This window comes from Panulirus ornatus, chromosome 3 (assembly GCF_036320965.1).
Source record: "Panulirus ornatus isolate Po-2019 chromosome 3, ASM3632096v1, whole genome shotgun sequence".
In the NCBI taxonomy this organism is placed as follows: Eukaryota; Metazoa; Arthropoda; class Malacostraca; order Decapoda; family Palinuridae; genus Panulirus; species Panulirus ornatus.
In genome coordinates this window covers 18,687,739-18,707,001 of record NC_092226.1, presented here as the reverse complement: position 1 = coordinate 18,707,001, position 19,263 = coordinate 18,687,739, and the positions used below count along the sequence as shown (strand labels likewise).

Sequence of the window (19,263 nt, the reverse complement as noted above, 5' to 3'; positions counted from 1 at the left end):
AAACTGTTAGTCTGGTCAGTGGTATTATCATGTCATTATTAGCATTTAGATGTGACAGTCGGAGGTTTCAGACGAGAGCGAAGTTGTATAGGTATAACGCAAAGGATTCTGGTATAAAACAAATCAAGAGTGTTAGGAGAGGAATCGCGATGGTCTGGGAAGCGAACAAGATGGTATTTAATGTTTCGCTTCAGACCATTGCTATGAGTGGAAGACATGAGAGCTTCGCTCCCACTTCTTGTGGTGTACGATGACATCTCCTCACTAGAGACACTCACCCTGAGGTTGTCACGGTTTTTGAGGCAGGAACTTATATGAAATATCATCGATGGAAGTTACGAAATTTGTGCCGCTTGGAGAACCGTAGGTGCAAGAGACAAAGATAGCAACCGTTAGGCGACAAATGATGAGGTCAGACTTCGGAGAGTAAGGCGTGTAAGAGGAGAGGTAACGCTGGAGTAACCACAGACTTCTCCTCTGAAGCAGAATATCAAGATTGGTGTACACTTCGCGTGTGAAGTGAGAAAATGGAAATGTCATGAAACAGGTTTATGACTGAAGTATGGCATTACGACAGGTCGTAAGTTTATGACTGAACTATGGCATTAGGAGAAGAACTAGCTTGGTGTTCAGAATAGGAATGTTTAGTGGAAAGACCGTGAATATTGGTGATATGAACAGAGAAAGTCAGGCTTGTCAGACGGGTTTGGGTTCCTCAACCCAACTTCTCGCTGGCAGCAGGAACATGCGAAATGCAAGAGATTTTTCTCACTCCAGAATGCTGTGAACTAGGGGGGCCATAAATAATTCTTTTATGGTTGATTTTATCATTTACACCGTCCTGCATGTTCAGGCCCCGATCACAAGGTATCATTTTTCATTTCATGATTCTATCTCCAATTTGGTTTCCCTCCTCTTCTTGCGCCCTCCACTTCTGACTCAGACACACACACTTTTTTTTTTTATTACCACGTCTCTCTCTTAACCTTTTATTACTTACTCGATCAAACCCCCTCACACCACATATTGTCCTCAAACATTTCATATCCAACACATCCACTCTCCTCCGCACGGCATTATCTAGAGCTCATGCCTCGCATCCGTACAACAATGTTTGGACTACTATACCTTCAAACATACCCATTATCGCCCTCCCAAATAGCGACCTCTCTTTCCACACATTCTCCCGTGCCTTGAGAACCTATATCCGTTCACCCACCTTATGACTCACTTCCGCTTCCATGGTTCCATTCGCTGCTTGTCCACTCCCAGGTATCTGAAGCACTTCACTTCCTCCATTTATTTCCCATTCGAACTCCACCCCAACTATCCCGTGTCATATATATATATATATATATATATATATATATATATATATATATATATATATATATATGACGTCATATATTGGAAAGGATCACAATTTTGCGCGTGATGTAGTGTATTCCTATGAGTCCACGGGGAAAATGAAACACGGTAAGTTCCCAAGTGCACTTTCTTATAACAATCACATCATCAGGGGAGACACAAGAGAGAAATATGGCGGTCAGTTGATATACATCGAAGAGACGTAGCTAGGACGCCATTTGGTAAACATGTGATTGTCCAAGACAGACAACGAGCGTATCATAAACTTATTATGTGGACAAGAAGGTGACTTGTTTACAAATTTTATCAACAATAAAGTTATCTGATTCGTACAGACCTTCACAAAGAATTATAATCTTGATATTAGTGAAGGTCTATACAAATTCGATACCTTTATTGGAGATAAAATCTGTAAACAATTCACCTTCTTGTCCACATACGAAGTTTGTGATACGCTCGTTGTCTGTCTTGGACATTCACATGTTTACCAAATGGCGTCCTAGCTACGTCTCTTCGATGTATATCAACTGACCGTTATATTTCTCTCTTGTGTCTCCCCTGATGTGATTATGACACGAAAGTGCACTTGGGATCTTACCGTGTTTCATTTTCCCCGTGGACTCATAGGAATATATATATATATATATATATATATATATATATATATATATATATATATATATATATATATATATATATATATATATATATTGTGTGTGTGTGTGTGTGTGTGCGTATGTATATATTTACCAGGTTGTCATTCCTTACGAGCTGACGTCATTAATTCAACGTTCCAGGTTCGTAAGGCCCCTCCAGGTCCTGGGCCTACCTTCCGGATCTGACAGACCCACTTTAGTTCTTGGAACTTCCCGCCAGATCCGTCCGTCAGGCCCAGTCAGGTACCGGAGCTGCCCGCCGGGCCTCCCCAGCAGCGTGAACCACTTCCGGCGGCCTCCTCACCAGGTAGGTGTGGCTCCGCCTCCCAGGGATGATCACGATTTGTAACATAAGGACGCAACGTGATCAGGTAAACCTTGTCCATGAGAGAGAGAGACAGAGACACGGGAAGGCAAACAGGTAACCACACCTGCTGGCCCGTGACTAGCTGATTTTTCTGGACCAACTGAGCCTCAATCTTTGTCCCTGTCTGTACCTCTCGTGCCCTTGTATTTCTGTTCCTGTCCTGCCCATATACTGACTGCTGTATCTGTCCTGCCCGTGTACTGTTGTGCCTGTGTGCTTCGTGATCCTAGATTAGTTAGATGTCATGTATATACTCTTGGTAAGTTCAGTAATACGGAAGCACCTCTGATCACCTGCTGTCTTCACCATACCGCCGGTACCAGCGGACAGAGGGGACCATACACTCTCACTGTATGTTGTAAGTGGAGAGAGTGGCAGTCATTACGCTTAGAGCTTTGTGCCGTCACCTGGACGGCTCTACTGCATAATGATGTCAGCGGACAAATATCCTCCTTCATAGGTCGCATGCCAAGCCTTTGGTTTAAGCTTGTACCCTTAGCGGCGCTATGTGACTATAGTATGTGACCAAACGTCACACCAACCTTGGCATGGCTTCCGCTTTTCAGAGGCGGCTAAAGCTGAATATAAAGCATGGTCCCGGTGTAAGAGACATAAGCCACACAGTACCATGATCGGAACAAGGAGCCATGTTGCAACATGGGGACGTAGAGCTCTGGGCTGCTTAACAGACAGAAACCAGAAATCAACAGGAAGTTTGGCGAAGACAGGGTTGGGTGCAGGCCTTGGTGGACTCCAGTTGAAGATCGTAAGATACTCGGCCGATGAGATCATCTCTTCTCTTGGCAAACACGGTGGAACTGTGTTGACCAGCAGTTAAGAGGGAAATCTGTTCCACTGGCTCAGCACATGGCAGATTAGATTGAAACTTGGTGAGCAAGAGAGGAGACCATTTTCAACACCAGATCTGACGCTGACAGCAGTAGCAGTGTCAGATTAACAGGATGATCCACATGGTCTTCTGAGCTCGCCAAACACCTCGAAAGCTACAGTGTCCGGTAAAGTTGGCTCAAGACTGGTACGAGGATATGTAAACCGATGGTCGCGGCCAGTTACCTTACTGTGCTTCCTAACCAGAAGGTGAAGAGCTGGTCTCATGGGAAACTGACTGATTTGTGACGGTAATACCGGAAAGTTTATTTTACTCCTCAGACTCGTCCAGTGAACGGTAGCGAAAAAGGATTGCAGGGGTCACAAAGGGTCTTTGTCAGACCCCAGTGGGTTGATATTACATAAGATATTACAGTTCGTATTTCAGTACATACTTTACGTAGTTTCATACGGTTAGTTTTAATGACTAAATGCAAAAAGTGGATACAGACTTAAAATTTCAGGTATCTTGTTACTAACAATAAGGTGTTGTGACATTTCTTGCAGGGTCTGTTGAGACGTATTACTAAAAGGCTCCATTTTTTCACATTAAAAGACAAATTTGTCTAGTTTGTGTCCGCATCTTTGACCACAAACTTTACAATTTTCATGATTAACATCTCCAGGTAGACCAAAGCGCCTATAGTACCTATAGCCAATCCTTTGTCTAGCAGTTACAGCATCAAGTAATCTGCTGATCTTATTACTTTCTCCATATACATGTTTTACTTTACGCATTTCACTGTGATGGAAAATTCTTCTACTTGTGGTTATTTGAACTCATTTTCATCCTTCAAAGAGATCTGTTGGTTCCTTTCTAATTACAGTTTTGAGGCTTGTAATTGACAACCCAAAGTTGATTTCAACATAACCTTTACTAAGCTCAAGTTTAGTGAACGCATCAGCCTTGTCATGCTCACGAAGACCTATATGAGAAGGAATCCATAGCAGTATGATTTGAATCCCTTGTGCAATAATGTCTGAGTATTTGTGTCTGGCTTCAGAGAACAGCATGTTACATCCTGATCTCAGGGTGTTAAGGACAAGTAGAGAGAATACAGAATCGGAGTTAAGTAAACTGCTTGTGGCAGTGATATCTCCCTGCTCAAGAGCGATAAGTATGGCGGACAATTCACTTTGTAGAATAGATGCCCAGTTGTTTATTCTGACATTTTTCTCTAATAGATATCAGTCCTGTCAGTAGATAAGAAATGATCAGACGTGGGGTCTACAGATGGTTGTGTTTGGCCTCTATCATTGGTGGAGAATTCCCTGGAAAAAACAGAGTGTATGAGCTTCTCATGATGAACGAAGGTAAATAGAACTCAAGGAGTGACTTTAAAGATGCCCCCTTTTAATCTCTCAGCTGCTTGGCAACTCCAAATTTATCTCTGTAGTTTATAGCACGGACATTGCCGGTACCTTTCACCATGTATAAGTTCTTATCGTAAACCCATAAGTGCTTGGCATCTACGAACACGTCCTACGCGTCCTTGATGATCTGACATCTAGGCTGTGCTGTCAAAGACAGGCTTAGGAGAAAGGGTTCTGAGAGCCACCTAGGCGTTCGTTGGCGTGCTCCGGTTCCTTGTTGTAGGTCCGTGTCAGCAAGGCGTGTGACCTGACTTTGGACCGGTGATGAGTGGGTAGGAGCTGGAAAGCAGTGATGGTTTGAACGCTTTTGCCATAACATAGGAACCCCTGATGACTATCAGGAGACTTGCGAGACATAGTGATTGTAAAAGCAAGGAGATTGGCTGCTTACTGTAAACTGTATAACGTATATGCGAAGCGGCAGGTTTTGCACAACTCATGAGGTTACCCAGTTCACTCACATCTGAAATCTAAACCATTTTGTTGAAGGTTTGTTCCTTATTTAATACACCGGACAAATAAGGACGTGAAGCAGAGCAACGTTACCCCTGTCAGTGTACCGTTTGAGAGGACTTACCATAATAGCGGGATCTACACTACCGTTGATATATCGTGGAAAAACAAAATGTAGCTGCACAAGATCAACATGCTGGCGTTCCTCACGTCCCAACTCCTCCGTGGTCGACCTAAGGAAGGAGCCAGCAAAGCAGGAGGCAACACGACAACCAAGAGTCGTTAACTTAAGGTCGATTCCTCAAACGTTTATTTTGCCAAGTCTTGACATTAGGTATTGATAGATAAATAAAGAACTTTACTGTCAACAGCTGACATGGATTAAGATATGCGTACCGTTCAGTTTTTATGGTGCCAGCTAAAAGCATGGCGTCAGCTGAAAGCTTTTCTGTTTGTCACCAATATAGTTGTTTGAGAAAGAGCCACTGTGGAATTCATTCACCTTCCCTTGTTTATCCTCTTAGAATCATTAAGTAATAAGGACACAGAAAAAGAGAATAGGAAAGAGGTAAAGAGAGTCTGAGTAACAGGAGAGAGAGAGAGAGAGAGAGAGAGAGAGAGAGAGAGAGAGAGAGAGAGAGAGAGAGAGAGAGAGAGAGAGAGACCATTTTCTTGCTACAAGAGGTTGCCACCAGGGAGACATGAGCTGACAAAGTGTCCGTAAATCGTGTGTCCTGGCATTCAGTGACCCGCGCTGTGGAAGGAGATGGATTAGGGGAAGGAGTACCCTTCTAGTGAGCAGCACTCCTTCGATTGGTCAGGCCGAAGACCCGTCATGATTGGCTGATGTGTGTTCAAGTACAGGCCGTGTGTTCCGATATTTACATTGAGGTGATATAACTCCATGTGATGTTGACATGGTGCCAGTACTAGTACTTTGTGAGATGTTTCACCCAGTAGGATGTAAACACCTGTACACTGTCAGGAGAAAGTTAATGGTAAAAGGCAGGTGACCAACAGCTGCCGTGTATAGTTTATGAACGCATTAGCGTAATGTGCTGCCCATAGACCGGCTTATGTGGCTTTAGTTCCCGATGATCCTGTCGCTCCTATAAGAACGCTATTTCTGTGTTCTACAAGAAAAGGAAAGTAAATAAACGCTGTTTTCGCCATGCAGGAAAAGGCCGGCGACAAGTTATGAGTGAGAAGCGGTTGTCACGCGAAATAATTCTGAAGTACGGACGTCTGGCGCCCACAGAGGGGTTTGTGCTGGAAAAAAAGATAACGCAAGACAGTTTGTCTCCCGAAGTCCCTGTCTTTCCTCCACGTTCCCAACTTGACGCATCACAAGAGCTTCTCAACATGACACATATGCAAGACTCAGTGGTAAAATCCTCGTTATATTATATCTGTGTTTTGTGGTGGTTAGAACACATCTGGTCCACGACTTGGTACACACAACTGCCAGTAAGTAATCCCTTGGCATTCCATGTAACAGAGAGACATGATAATTGCGTTCTATTGAGAAGTTGAACTGCATTGAAAACGTCTGAATATTTTACGGTTGGCTGAAGTGCATGGCGCCTGCATGCTTCGCCACCTCCGACCTGGTCGGTTATTAAGCCTACGTCGTTGAGCACGGATTGTACCTGTGAAATTCAGTCGAGTATTGCAGTATGTAAGCAATACAAGACTGTTGTTCCCAGTAAAGCTAACCCCGGTGTGTGTGGTCACGTCAGGGCACTGGCTTATAACTGAGCCGAGCGTGTCTCCCTTGCAATGAGACTATGTACCAGATTTCCTTCCCACTGTCTTGTAAATCCTTGAGACATACGATCCCTAACACACGGCGAATCACTTCGGCGTGCGTAAGATCCTGGCAGACGGTCATCGCGTACCAACGTGTCGTTTTCTTGCGCCTAACTCTTCCCATCTGACCGTAGTGACGTCACGTTCTGGGATACATTTGGTATTAGACGAGATTGACGCCATCGACTTCGACTGTAGCGGAAAACCTCAAAATTTGTAATTTGGAGCAGACGGTTTTACATCAAAACGCTGCAGAGGTAGAATAGAATTTAGATTCTTTTGTCTCACTTGATAAGTGCCATTTTAGATTGTCTCAAGTCGCTGCCGTGAGCTCTTTTACCATACATCAGAGACCCTAGCCTCAAGTACGTTTTACGTCAACATGTACAAATGAAATAAGGAAGAGAGTTCCGTAGCTCAGCCCCTCCAGGGAAACAAGAATCACGACGGTCATTCTTGATGTGGCTGGCCTCAACACACAAACCAAGTGAAGCAGCAGCAGCTAGGCGCAAGCCACAGGTCCAGTGCTTGATGACAAGGACATAAGCAGACTTCTTACGAGAGCAGTGACCAAAATGATACCAGGAGACTGGATTTTAAGAATCCATTCAAAGGATAAAAGTATAAAGTTTTGCTGGTTTCCTGGACATGTTGGTACGTGATGGCATAGCAGATGCCGAGGCTAAACCAGCTATACCTAGCAATCTATACACGAGGCTTATATCTCACAATGATATTATGAGCAGAGGAAAAAATCATGTTAGATGTAAACGGTGTTGTTGGTGGGTTTTTGAACGCCAAAAGAATAACATTGCAAAGGATAAAGAAGGATGTTGAGGTATGGCATTTTGACAGTTCTTTGTCGACTCAGCATTGGTCATACTATGTTGACCCATGTTGACTTACTTTAGAGGACAAGTGACCCACTGTGAGACGCCTGCAATTGCAATATTACCGTGGAATACGACCTATGGGAATGCCAAAAATTTAGAAGTCTCGGATCAAATATGCATTGTATGACAATAATGGGAGGAATAAAAGTATTGGAGAAATTTGAAACAATAATGTTAATGCGAGTAGAAAGATTGTTTTTATAAAGAAAGGCAAACTATAGAATTTGTATAAAGAGTTCAGATTTTGGATATTAAATTGAGTTCAATATATATAATTATCTGTACCTGGTTTTTAGATATCTTTTCTATACCAGAAAAGCGCTGAATAACTTCTATGTTCTGGGGCGTTACATTTTGAAAAAAGAAATACCAGAGGAGTAGTTAGAAAGCAGCACCATTACTGTGGGGAGAAAGGAATGTCTAAGGAGAGATGATGCGTGAATGAATATTGAGTCGGGAGGCGTTTAACTCCGTCCTGGTCCTTAAACAGGTGGACGAAGAACCTTTCTTGATTTGCGAGTTGTACTTCACACTGTGGGCGAATATTGTGTAGATATAAGCACGAAAGAATTCAAACAGCAAGAGACCACTAGGTCCTTCCCAGGCTGTTTGAACTGTCTTGAACCAAGCCGCCGTTTTCCGTGATTTATAGACCATTTGAGTGGGTAATGACTCTCTTGCTTCTAACGTAAATGTAGAACTCCATAAGGTTTATTTTGTTTGCAGTTGATATGATATCTAATCAAGATTCCCAAATGGCAATCATGTCATAATTTCTCTCTAACACAGTTGTCACTAACTTCAATAATTTATTGCGTATACCCTGAGCGTTAACCTACAATATTTTTAGTTGAAACTGAGACCTATTTTTCTAAGGGTACATACGGAGGGAGAAGGGTTTGCCCCACACGGACCAGATCTTTTGACCAAAACGCACGTTTAACCTCATTGAGGATTCTAACAAAACGCCTATCTCTTACTTCGTTCGGGGTGTCCTCCATCCTTCATGATGATAGACTGCATTTAGAAATGCTGTCTCAAGGTTATGAACTCAACTCCTTCCTGAAAACAGAGGTTCACTGATTTAGTATTTACACTGAACGCCTTACGAAAGAAAGCGTTCCCGATGCTAATCCTGTGAAGAACTCCTGAAGTCATATTAGTTTTACTTCGGAAACGTCGAATGAGCCGATGTTTCTACAATAGCTCTTCCGATCTCTCCTTCAGTACACCGTTAGTACCTTCATGACACATAACAAGTACATTATCGTCAGTACTTCCACAAACCTTGCTTGAAGCGTTGGCAACATCATCTACCCTGGCAGCTGGCTAACAGAAACGTATACGGCGCGAAGGTTTTCTGGCGCACAATTCCTCCAGCTGTTCTCGGATCATAAGATTGCCGACGATCCTCACTTCGTGTTCGTCATCCTAGGCATCATCCAAGGTCTGAACCCGCATTTTTGTACTTAATAGTTGGTATCAAAGATAAACTTTGGGGCGTCTCACCACCCACAGCGCCGTTCCCAACGTTGATGGCTCACTCCCTGAATAATGACCCTGGCAGTTGATAGGCCTGGAGCCCAAACAACCACTAATCATCTCTCAGCAAGCTGGACTCGACGATGTCTTGAAGGACACCTACCCCGTGTGTTAGAACAGTTATGTTGATCAAGAACGGAACACCAAGTCTCTCACTATATACAGAATACTGTTGGCCCGGTGGCGCGCTGAAATAGTAACATAGGTTTTATACTACCGAGAATAAGGCTCTGTAAGAAACATCAATGATTACAAGAGAAATAATTACGCATCTCTACAAAACCCTTTTGAGAAGCAGATTTTATACCGTTGATTATGTGAGGTATCCAGGATAGAGGGAAGAATATGCTATTAACCAAAAAAGTTTATGTTATTGCAAGGAGGAATTATGGTGTTTTGAAATCGAACAGAGAGACATCTTAAGATATAGAAGTTGTGTTGCAGTACAGTTCAATTTAACCAAGTTTGTGCTTCCCCATTCCGAGATAAGGCAAAGGTCCGAATTTGGAGTTGAATTCAGCATGAGACAGTATTAGAGTAAGGAAGGGAGGAGAAGTGAGTTGAAGTATGTAGAGTGGAATCATCTCCAGAAGAGTGAGTATGGTTGATAATTGATGGAAAGGAGAGAGAGAGAGAGAGAGAGAGAGAGAGAGAGAGAGAGAGAGAGAGAGAGAATAGGTGACAGGATATAACCCTAAGGGACTCCAGTACACCGCCGTTGTTGGAGTGAATTGGGGGGAAGTCGCTCCTTCAACTACAACTGCAGTGGATCGTCTAGAGAGGAAGCAGCGAACTGAGGAACAGATAGAATTCAGAAAAGCCATAAGGGAAGGAAGTGTGGAAAGCAAAGACTTATACCACACGAGTCAGATGCTTGGGAAAGGTCGAGGGCCATGACAAAAGCTTTGAGGAAGGAGACCAGAGATGAGTTACCGAGAAGTGATCACCGTCAGACATAGTACAGTGATTGCTATACTGTTGATCAGAAAAAAGGGAGTGGGACTTTGTGTGTTGGAGAAAGTGAATGAGAGAGAACTTCAGAAACTGGATATTGTAGAAGTAAGAGCATTGGGGTCGAGACTTGGAAATCCCCCTTCGTAAGTACCCAGACTGTCGTCCCTTGGTCCTCTCTGTAATGACAGTCATTTTTCATTTCCACGAGCAACTCGCGTCACATTCAGGGGATCCGCTGAGAACTGACCAGCACTGAAGACGATCTAACATGTTGACTCTTCCCAACAGCAACTGTTACGCTAAAGATAGCACCCCAGATGCCATACAGCAACCTCTCGCAAAATTTGTCCTTCTCTAGATTTACGGGTGTCCGATTATCTAGCACGTACTACCTCACGTTGGCTGGACGGGTTGCTAGTTGCGATCATGAGTCACGCCACGCTCCATATCTCGAATAATAAGCCGCGTTGGTTCCATGCATTGTTTATAGGCAAAGGCTTTTGTCGGTAATCCTGGAACAGGATTTCAGATATGCATACCTCCACGAGTTTGTAAATTTTTTGTTTATCGTTGAATGTTTTTTTAAGTGTGTGTGTGTGTGTGTGTGTGTGTGTGTGTGTGTGTGTGTGTGTGTGTGTTTTATTTTTCATCAACTTTTTGTACTAAGAGGGAGAGAGTCCTTCCCCTCATCCTTACATTTAATCAGCGGCTGTTCAAGTTTCCATTGCTACTCGCATTTACTACCTTTCCGCCTGGCTTCTCCCACACTTGTGTCATTAAAGAAAGCCTACTGACGCCACCGTGTACCCTTGTCTAACCTAACATCCAGTTGTGCCATCTTATCCTGGTTTCTCCTCCGACTTCAGTGAACTTTTCTGTGTTAACGTCGTGACCTCCCAAAAGTTTAGATGCGGTGATCCTGTCTCTTATGTCATTTCATCTAATATGGATATATGGGGGGAGCTTCCCAAACACACGCCTGTCGCAATTCATCCCACTCACTCCTGAGACTTTTCTTATGGCTTTCCTTTACACTGTATTTACGAGGTTTAGGTGACTCCTCCGGTGACGAAATTAAAGTGTTTGCAACATATTTTAGCCAGAGTTGAATGTACGTTATGTATATCTTTCTAGGCTTCTCACTTTCCTTGCACTTGAAGGCAACTTTGACGTTGACCAGAACGTACTTCGCCGACTTAACGATCTTTCTTACCAGATGTTCGTGTGTCCAGCACGAAGTCAACATGCAGGTCCCCTTGTGAGCACATTCTCGACTTTTTTTTCTCTAGTATGGCGTTCCTAGCCTGGTTTATTTGATCTTTCCATCTCCATGACTGCTTATCGTGGGACTGAATTTCGTTTGCCATTTGCGTGACTAATTCTGCATTTTGTGAAGAGCTCTACAATATATCGCAGTCTCACTTACTCTGCGTTTGTTTCATAATGTGGGCATTATTGGCAAGCAGTCCTCAGGAATGATTTTTCTCGAGCGTGACAAATCTCTTACAAACATCGGTGACTATGTCGCATCCTCTGAGGCCAGAGAGACCAGCTTTGTCAACCTCGCCGAGCCTGAGAAGGCTCCATTGGCGCGTGCCCTGTTTCCTCCTAGTTAGGCAGCTGTCAGTCCTACATACAGGCCGCCTCTGACGCCAGCAGGAAGCCTAGTTTCGTCATCAGTCTTCTGTGTGTGGGTGGGTGGGTGTGTGTGGGTGGTGGTCAGTACTGAAGAACTTCTACCATTGCCATAATGCTCAGTCTACCCTCTCAGCCATATTTGTCTTGTTGCGATACTGTGAATGGCTCAGCAATCCACCAGATTGGTCTCGCCACAGTTTCTCTCCACGTACATGTAGTCTCCGTTATGAAGTAACTGGTGCGGTTCAAGAAATTCTTTTCTGTGATCGTTGTCTTTAGCATCGGGCAGTTCACATTCCTTGGCGATGCTGGTCTGTCATCTTTGCGTACTAGTGCCGCGCTAACTCTGCCCCTAGTCTGTTGTATAAAGTAGCTTCTTGCAGGGATGTCGTTAGCCACAAGGTAAAGAAAACGGGGCAGCAAATGGTACACTCGTGCAAAGTTAAAAAAAAAAAAAAAACGGGGCAAAATGAGTGTAAAAACTATCTTTGTTGTAAAACGCAATAGTAATCACAGATAGTTATCATACTTTATCTTAAACCAGGTACGTACCACCTGTGTGTACCGTATGTGCGTGTACCATCAGTGTGGACCGTGCGTGAATGTACCACCATTGTGTAATGTGAGTGTACCACCAGTATGTACCGTGTATGAGTGTACGAAGTGTACATCGTGTGTGAGTGCACCACCAGTGCGTACTGTGTTTATGTACCACCGGTGTGCACCGTGTGTGAGTGTACCAACAGTTTGTACCGTATGATTGTACCATTAGAGTGTACCTTTCTTGAGTGTACCCCACTGTGTACCTAATGTAAGTATTTCAGTGGTGTGTACCGTTTCTGAGTGCACCACCAGTATGTACCATGTGCCAGTGTACCAGCAATGTGTAACTTGTGTGAGTGTACCAACAGTGTGTACCTTGTGTGAGTCTGTCACCAGTATGTACCGTGTGTGAATATACCAGCGATATGTGCCTTGTGTAAGTGTACCACCAGTATGTACCGTGTGTGAATGTACCAGCAATGTGTACCATGTGTAAGTGTACCACCAGTATGTACCGTGTGTGAATGTACCAGCAATGTGTACCATGTGTAAGTGTACCACCAGTATGTACCGTGTGTGAATATACCAGCAATATGTGCCTTGTGTAAGTGTACCACCAGTATGTACCATGTGTGAATATACCAGCAATGTGTACCTTGTGTAAGTGTTACCACCAGTATGTACCGTGTTTGAGTTATCCAGCATTGTGAACTGTATTTGGGGGTGAGTTTATTAACAGTGTACCTTATGCAAGTGTACGAGCAGCATGTACCTTATATAAGTGTACCGGCAGTATGCACTGCAGGTGCTTACATCGGCAATGTGTCTCGTAACTGTGCTCACTAAGTTGTACTTGAAGGGATGTCGTTATTGTACCCTTCTATGACTGTACGGGCCGTGGATACCTTTCGTGGGTATACTGGTAAAGTACCACGTGCTGAGTAGATCAGCTGTGGATACTTCATATCGGCGCACCATCCGTGAGTACCGCTGGTGAGCGTACCTGTAGTGTAGTGTGGGACAGTTGTCAGTTGGAGGGAGTCGGGCGGCCGACGTGTCAGTGTGGGACGTGCGCTACTATGATCCAGTCGTCGCTCATCCATTACCGCGCCCTCCTGATCGCCCTCCTCCCCACAGGTAAGACCCCACACCTGTCTTAGTCCTGGGTGGGGACGGGTCACCGGACCTGTAGGCTCCACACAGGTAAGACCCCACACCTGTCTTAGTCCTGGGTGGGGACGGGTCACCGAACCTGTAGGCTCCACACAGGTAAGACCCCACACATGTCTTAGTCCTGGATGGGGACGGGTCACCGGACCTGTAGGCTCCACACAGGTAAGACCCCACACATGTCTTAGTCCTGGGTGGGGACGGGTCACCGGACCTGTAGGCTCCACACAGGTAAGACCCCGCACCTGTCTTAGTCCTGGATGGGGACGGGTCACCGTGTCCTGGAGGAACTACCGCGTTCTCCTGTAGTCTGCCAGTGAGCAGTCAGTCATGTGTCCCGTCGTTAGTGAAATACATAACCTCTCCTGCCTCCCGTGTGCTGTAAGTACCCTAGGAGACAGGTAATGGCTGATCATATAATTAGTTACAGCTTCATTACACTTGCTTTAGGCTAAACACTGACCGGTATTGTCTCTTTTGAAATACGTTTGTCAAGAAAAAGAGTTCTAGGATTTTTAGTATTTCCTATATCTAGTTAAGTATGGCACCATAGAGTGGACGTTCTAGTTTCAGGTCCCTCCTTGCCTCCATAGTTTTCAGACGACGCTCATGCCCTCCGCCATGCCTCACCTTCCTGCCATCGCTAGCTCTTAGCGCCGCGCCTCAGTGGATGACGAGGGGCTCACAACACCAGCCGTTGTTGATTCTCCCGTAGCGTAGCGGTTAGTGTTCCTGACCATGACGCATCCACGGGCCGCCCAGGGTCGAGCGCATAGGTTCGAATCCTGGTTGCAGCAGTCGGCCCACAGTCAAACCAGCTGTTCATGCACCCCTAAGGACTGGTCGATAAAATGGGTACCTGACAGGCTAGGAAATATATATATATATATATATATATATATATATATATATATATATATATATATATATGTATGTATTTATATATGATCATTGTATTGACTGGAGTGATGCCATCTCTGTTATTAACCACGAGAAATATAATGAATCTTCTATTATTGAATACTCAAAGAATTGTAGCATTGATATTAGTGAAGGTCTATACAAATTGGATAGCATTATTGTTGATAAGATTTGTAAACTGTTCCCCTTCTTGACCACATGATAATTTTATGATGTGCTTGTTGCCAGACTCGAACACACCCGACCTCCATTCGGGTAGTCATTTGTTTCCCAAATGGTGTCCTAGCTACGTCTCTTTGTTGTTTATCAACTGACTGTTATATTTCTTTCTTGTATCTCCCTTGAATATATATATATATATATATATATATATATATATATATATATATATATATATATATTTTTTTTTTTTTTTTTTTTTTTTATACTTTGTCGCTGTCTCCCGCGTTTGCGAGGTAGCGCAAGGAAACAGACGAAAGAAATGGCCCGACCCCCCCCCCCCCCCCATACACACGTATATACATACGTCCACACACGCAAATATACATACCTACACAGCTTTCCATGGCTTACCCCAGACGCTTCACATGCCTTGATTCAATCCACTGACAGCACGTCAACCCCGGTATACCACATCGCTCCAATTCACTCTATTCCTTGCCCTCCTTTCACCCTCCTGCATGTTCAGGCCCCGATCACACAAAATCTTTTTCACTCCATCTTTCCACCTCCAATTTGGTCTCCATCTTCTCCTTGCCCCCTCCACCTCCGACACATATATCCTCTTGGTCAATCTTTCCTCACTCATCCTCTCCATGTGCCCAAACCACTTCAAAACACCCTCTTCTGCTCTCTCAACCACGCTCTTTTTATTTCCACACATCTCTCTTACCCTTACGTTACTCACTCGATCAAACCACCTCACACCACACATTGTCCTCAAACATCTCATTTCCAGCACATCCATCCTCCTGCGCACAACTCTATCCATAGCCCAAGCCTCGCAACCATACAACATTGTTGGAACCACTATTCCTTCAAACATACCCATTTTTGCATTCCGAGAATGTTCTCGACTTCCACACATTCTTCAAGGCCCCCAGAATTTTCGCCCCCTCCCCCACCCTATGATCCACTTCCGCTTCCATGGTTCCATCCGCTGCCAGATCCACTCCCAGATATCTAAAACACTTCACTTCCTCCAGTTTTTCTCCGTTCAAACTCACCTCCCAATTGACTTGACCCTCAACCCTACTGTACCTAATAACCTTGCTCTCATTCACATTTACTCTTAACTTTCTTCTTCCACACACTTTACCAAACTCAGTCACCAGCTTCTGCAGTTTCTCACATGAATCAGCCACCAGCGCTGTATCATCAGCGAACAACAACTGACTCACTTCCCAAGCTCTCTCATCCCCAACAGACTTCATACTTGCCCCTCTTTCCAAAACTCTTGCATTTACCTCCCTAACAACCCCATCCATAAACAAATTAAACAACCATGGAGACATCACACACCCCTGCCGCAAACCTACATTCACTGAGAACCAATCACTTTCCTCTCTTCCTACACGTACACATGCCTTACATCCTCGATAAAAACTTTTCACTGCTTCTAACAACTTTCCTCCCACCCCATATATTCTTAATACCTTCCACAGAGCATCTCTATCAACTCTATCATATGCCTTCTCCAGATCCATAAATGCTACATACAAATCCATTTATATATATATATATATATATATATATATATATATATATATATATATATATATATATATATATATATATATATATGTGTGTGTGTGTGTGTGTGAGAAACTGCAGAAGCTAGTGACTGAGTTTGGTAAAGTGTGTGAAAGAAGAAAGTTAAGAGTAAATGTGAATAAGAGCAAGGCTATTAGGTACAGTAGGGTTGAGGGTCAGGTCAATTGGGAGGTGAGTTTGAATGGAGAAAAACTGGAGGAAGTGAAGTGTTTTAGATATCTGGGAGTGGATCTGGCAGCGGATGGAACCATGGAAGCGGAAGTGGATCATAGGGTGGGGGAGGGGGCGAAAATTCTGGGAGCCTTGAAGAATGTGTGGAAGTCGAGAACATTATCTCGGAAAGCAAAAATGGGTATGTTTGAAGGAATAGTGGTTCCAACAATGTTGTATGGTTGCGAGGCGTGGGCTGTGGATAGAGTGGTGCGCAGGAGGATGGATGTGCTGGAAATGAGATGTTTGAGGACAATGTGTGGTGTGAGGTGGTTTGATCGAGTAAGTAACGTAAGGGTAAGAGAGATGTGTGGAAATAAAAAGAGCGTGGTTCAGAGAGCAGAAGAGGGTGTTTTGAAATGGTTTGGGCACATGGAGAGAATGAGTGAGGAAAGATTGACCAAGAGGATATATGTGTCGGAGGTGGAGGGAACGAGGAGAAGAGGGAGACCAAATTGGAGGTGGAAAGATGGGGTGAAGAAGATTTTGTGTGATCGGGGCCTGAACATGCAGGAGGGTGAAAGGAGGGCGAGGAATAGAGTGAATTGGAGCGATGTGGTATACCGGGGTTGACGTGCTGTCAGTGGATTGAATTGGGGCATGTGAAGCGTCTGGGGTAAACCATGGAAAGCTGTGTAGGTATGTATATTTGCGTGTGTGGACGTATGTATATACATGTGTATGGGGGTGGGTTGGGCCATTTCTTTCGTCTGTTTCCTTGCGCTACCTCGCAAACGCGGGAGACAGCGACAAAGCAAAAAAAAAAAAAAAAAAAAAAAAAAAAAAAAAAAAAAAAATATATATATATATATATATATTTTTTTTTTTTTTTTTTTTTTTTTTTTTTATACTTTGTCGCTGTCTCCCGCGTTTGCGAGGTAGCGCGAGGAAACAGACGAAAGAAATGGCCCAACCCCCATACACACGTACATACACACGTCCACACACGCAAATATACATACCTACACAGCTTTCCATGGTTTACCCCAGACGCTTCACATGCCTTGATTCAATCCACTGACAGCACGTCAACCCCTGTATACCACATCGCTCCAATTCACTCTATTCCTTGCCCTCCTTTCACCCTCCTGCATGTTCAGGCCCCGATCACACAAAATCTTTTTCACTCCATCTTTCCACCTCCAATTTGGTCTCCCTCTTCTCCTCGTTCCCTCCACCTCCGACACATATATCCTCTTGGTCAATCTTTCCTCACTCATTCTCTCCATGTGCCCAAACCATTTCAAAACACCCTCTTCTGCTCTCTCAACCACGCTCTTTTTATTTCCACACATCTCTCTTACCCTTACGTTACTTACTCGATCAAACCACCTCACACCACACATTGTCCTCAAACATCTCATTTCCAGCACATCCATCCTCCTGCGCACAACTCTATCCATAGCCCACGCCTCGCAACCATACAACATTGTTGGAACCACTATTCCTTCAAACATACCCATTTTTGCTTTCCGAGATAATGTTCTCGACTTCCACACATTTTTCAAGGCTCCCAAAATTTTCGCCCCCTCCCCCACCCTATGATCCACTTCCGCTTCCATGGTTCCATCCGCTGACAGATCCACTCCCAGATATCTAAAACACTTCACTTCCTCCAGTTTTTCTCCATTCAAACTCACCTCCCAATTGACTTGACCCTCAACCCTACTGTACCTAATAACCTTGCTCTTATTCACATTTACTCTTAACTTTCTTCTTCCACACACTTTACCAAACTCAGTCACCAGCTTCTGCAGTTTCTCACATGAATCAGCCACCAGCGCTGTATATATATATATATATATATATATATATATAGGGTGTTTTGGTCGAGTTGGTGTGCGAAGTGAGAGGGTCAGGGAGAATAGCTTTTAAATGCTTTGTAGAAGATAAAAGCCGGCAAGGCGGCGGGTTTAGATGGTATTGCAGTGAAATCTATTAAAGAAGGGGTGACTGTGTTGTCGACTGGTTGGTGAGGATATTCAGTGTATGTGTGATTGTCGGTGAAGTGCCTGAGGATTGGCGGAATACATGCATAGTGCCATTGTACAAAGGCAAAGTGGATAAAGGTGAGTGTTCAAATTACAGAGGTGTAAGTTTGTTGAGTATTTCTGGGAAATTATATGGGAGGGTATTGATTGAGAGGGTGAAGGCATGTACAGAGCATCAGACTGGGGAGGAGCAGTGTGGTTTCAGAAGTGGTAGAGGGTGTGTGGATCAGGTGTTTGCTTTGAAGAATGTATGTGAGAAATACCTAGAAAAACAGATGGATTTGTATGTAGCATTTATGGATATGGAGAAGGCATATGATAAGCGTTGATAGAGATGCTCTGTGGAAGGTATTAAGAGTATATGGTGTAGGAGGTAATTTCTTTTTCCAGTATGTGATCCGGTGACGTATGAACCGAAGATGAGGGAATCCCTCCCCCGGTGCAAGAGCTTCGACCATTTTTTTTCACAGGGACGTAACGTGTTTGCTCACTCGTCACCGTCATAGGAACAGTAGTGGGCGACAACATGGGATGTTCTCTCAGCAATATCTCGAAAACTTCCATCTGTCGAAATGAAATGGCAGAAAGGAAATATATGGGACACATCTCGCAAAGAGGCTTCGATGGTCGGCAAAATAACTCGTTTGTCTCTCCAGGTTGGAGCAGAACCGGGAAACTTAGGGTCATGAGACGTGCAGGCAACGCATCTTGTT

At 44.0% G+C, this 19,263-nt stretch overlaps 1 protein-coding gene across 1 annotated transcript in view; it reads left to right on the top strand.

The window, feature by feature from the left end:
• The window catches only part of LOC139761068 (C-reactive protein-like), a 237,177-nt gene that overhangs the window by 179,743 nt on the left and 38,171 nt on the right, over window positions 1-19,263 (top strand). The window contains exon 3 of the mRNA XM_071684885.1: window positions 2,166-2,331. The gene's annotated coding sequence lies outside the window, so the exon portion shown is untranslated. The remainder of the gene's footprint in view (window positions 1-2,165; window positions 2,332-19,263) is intronic.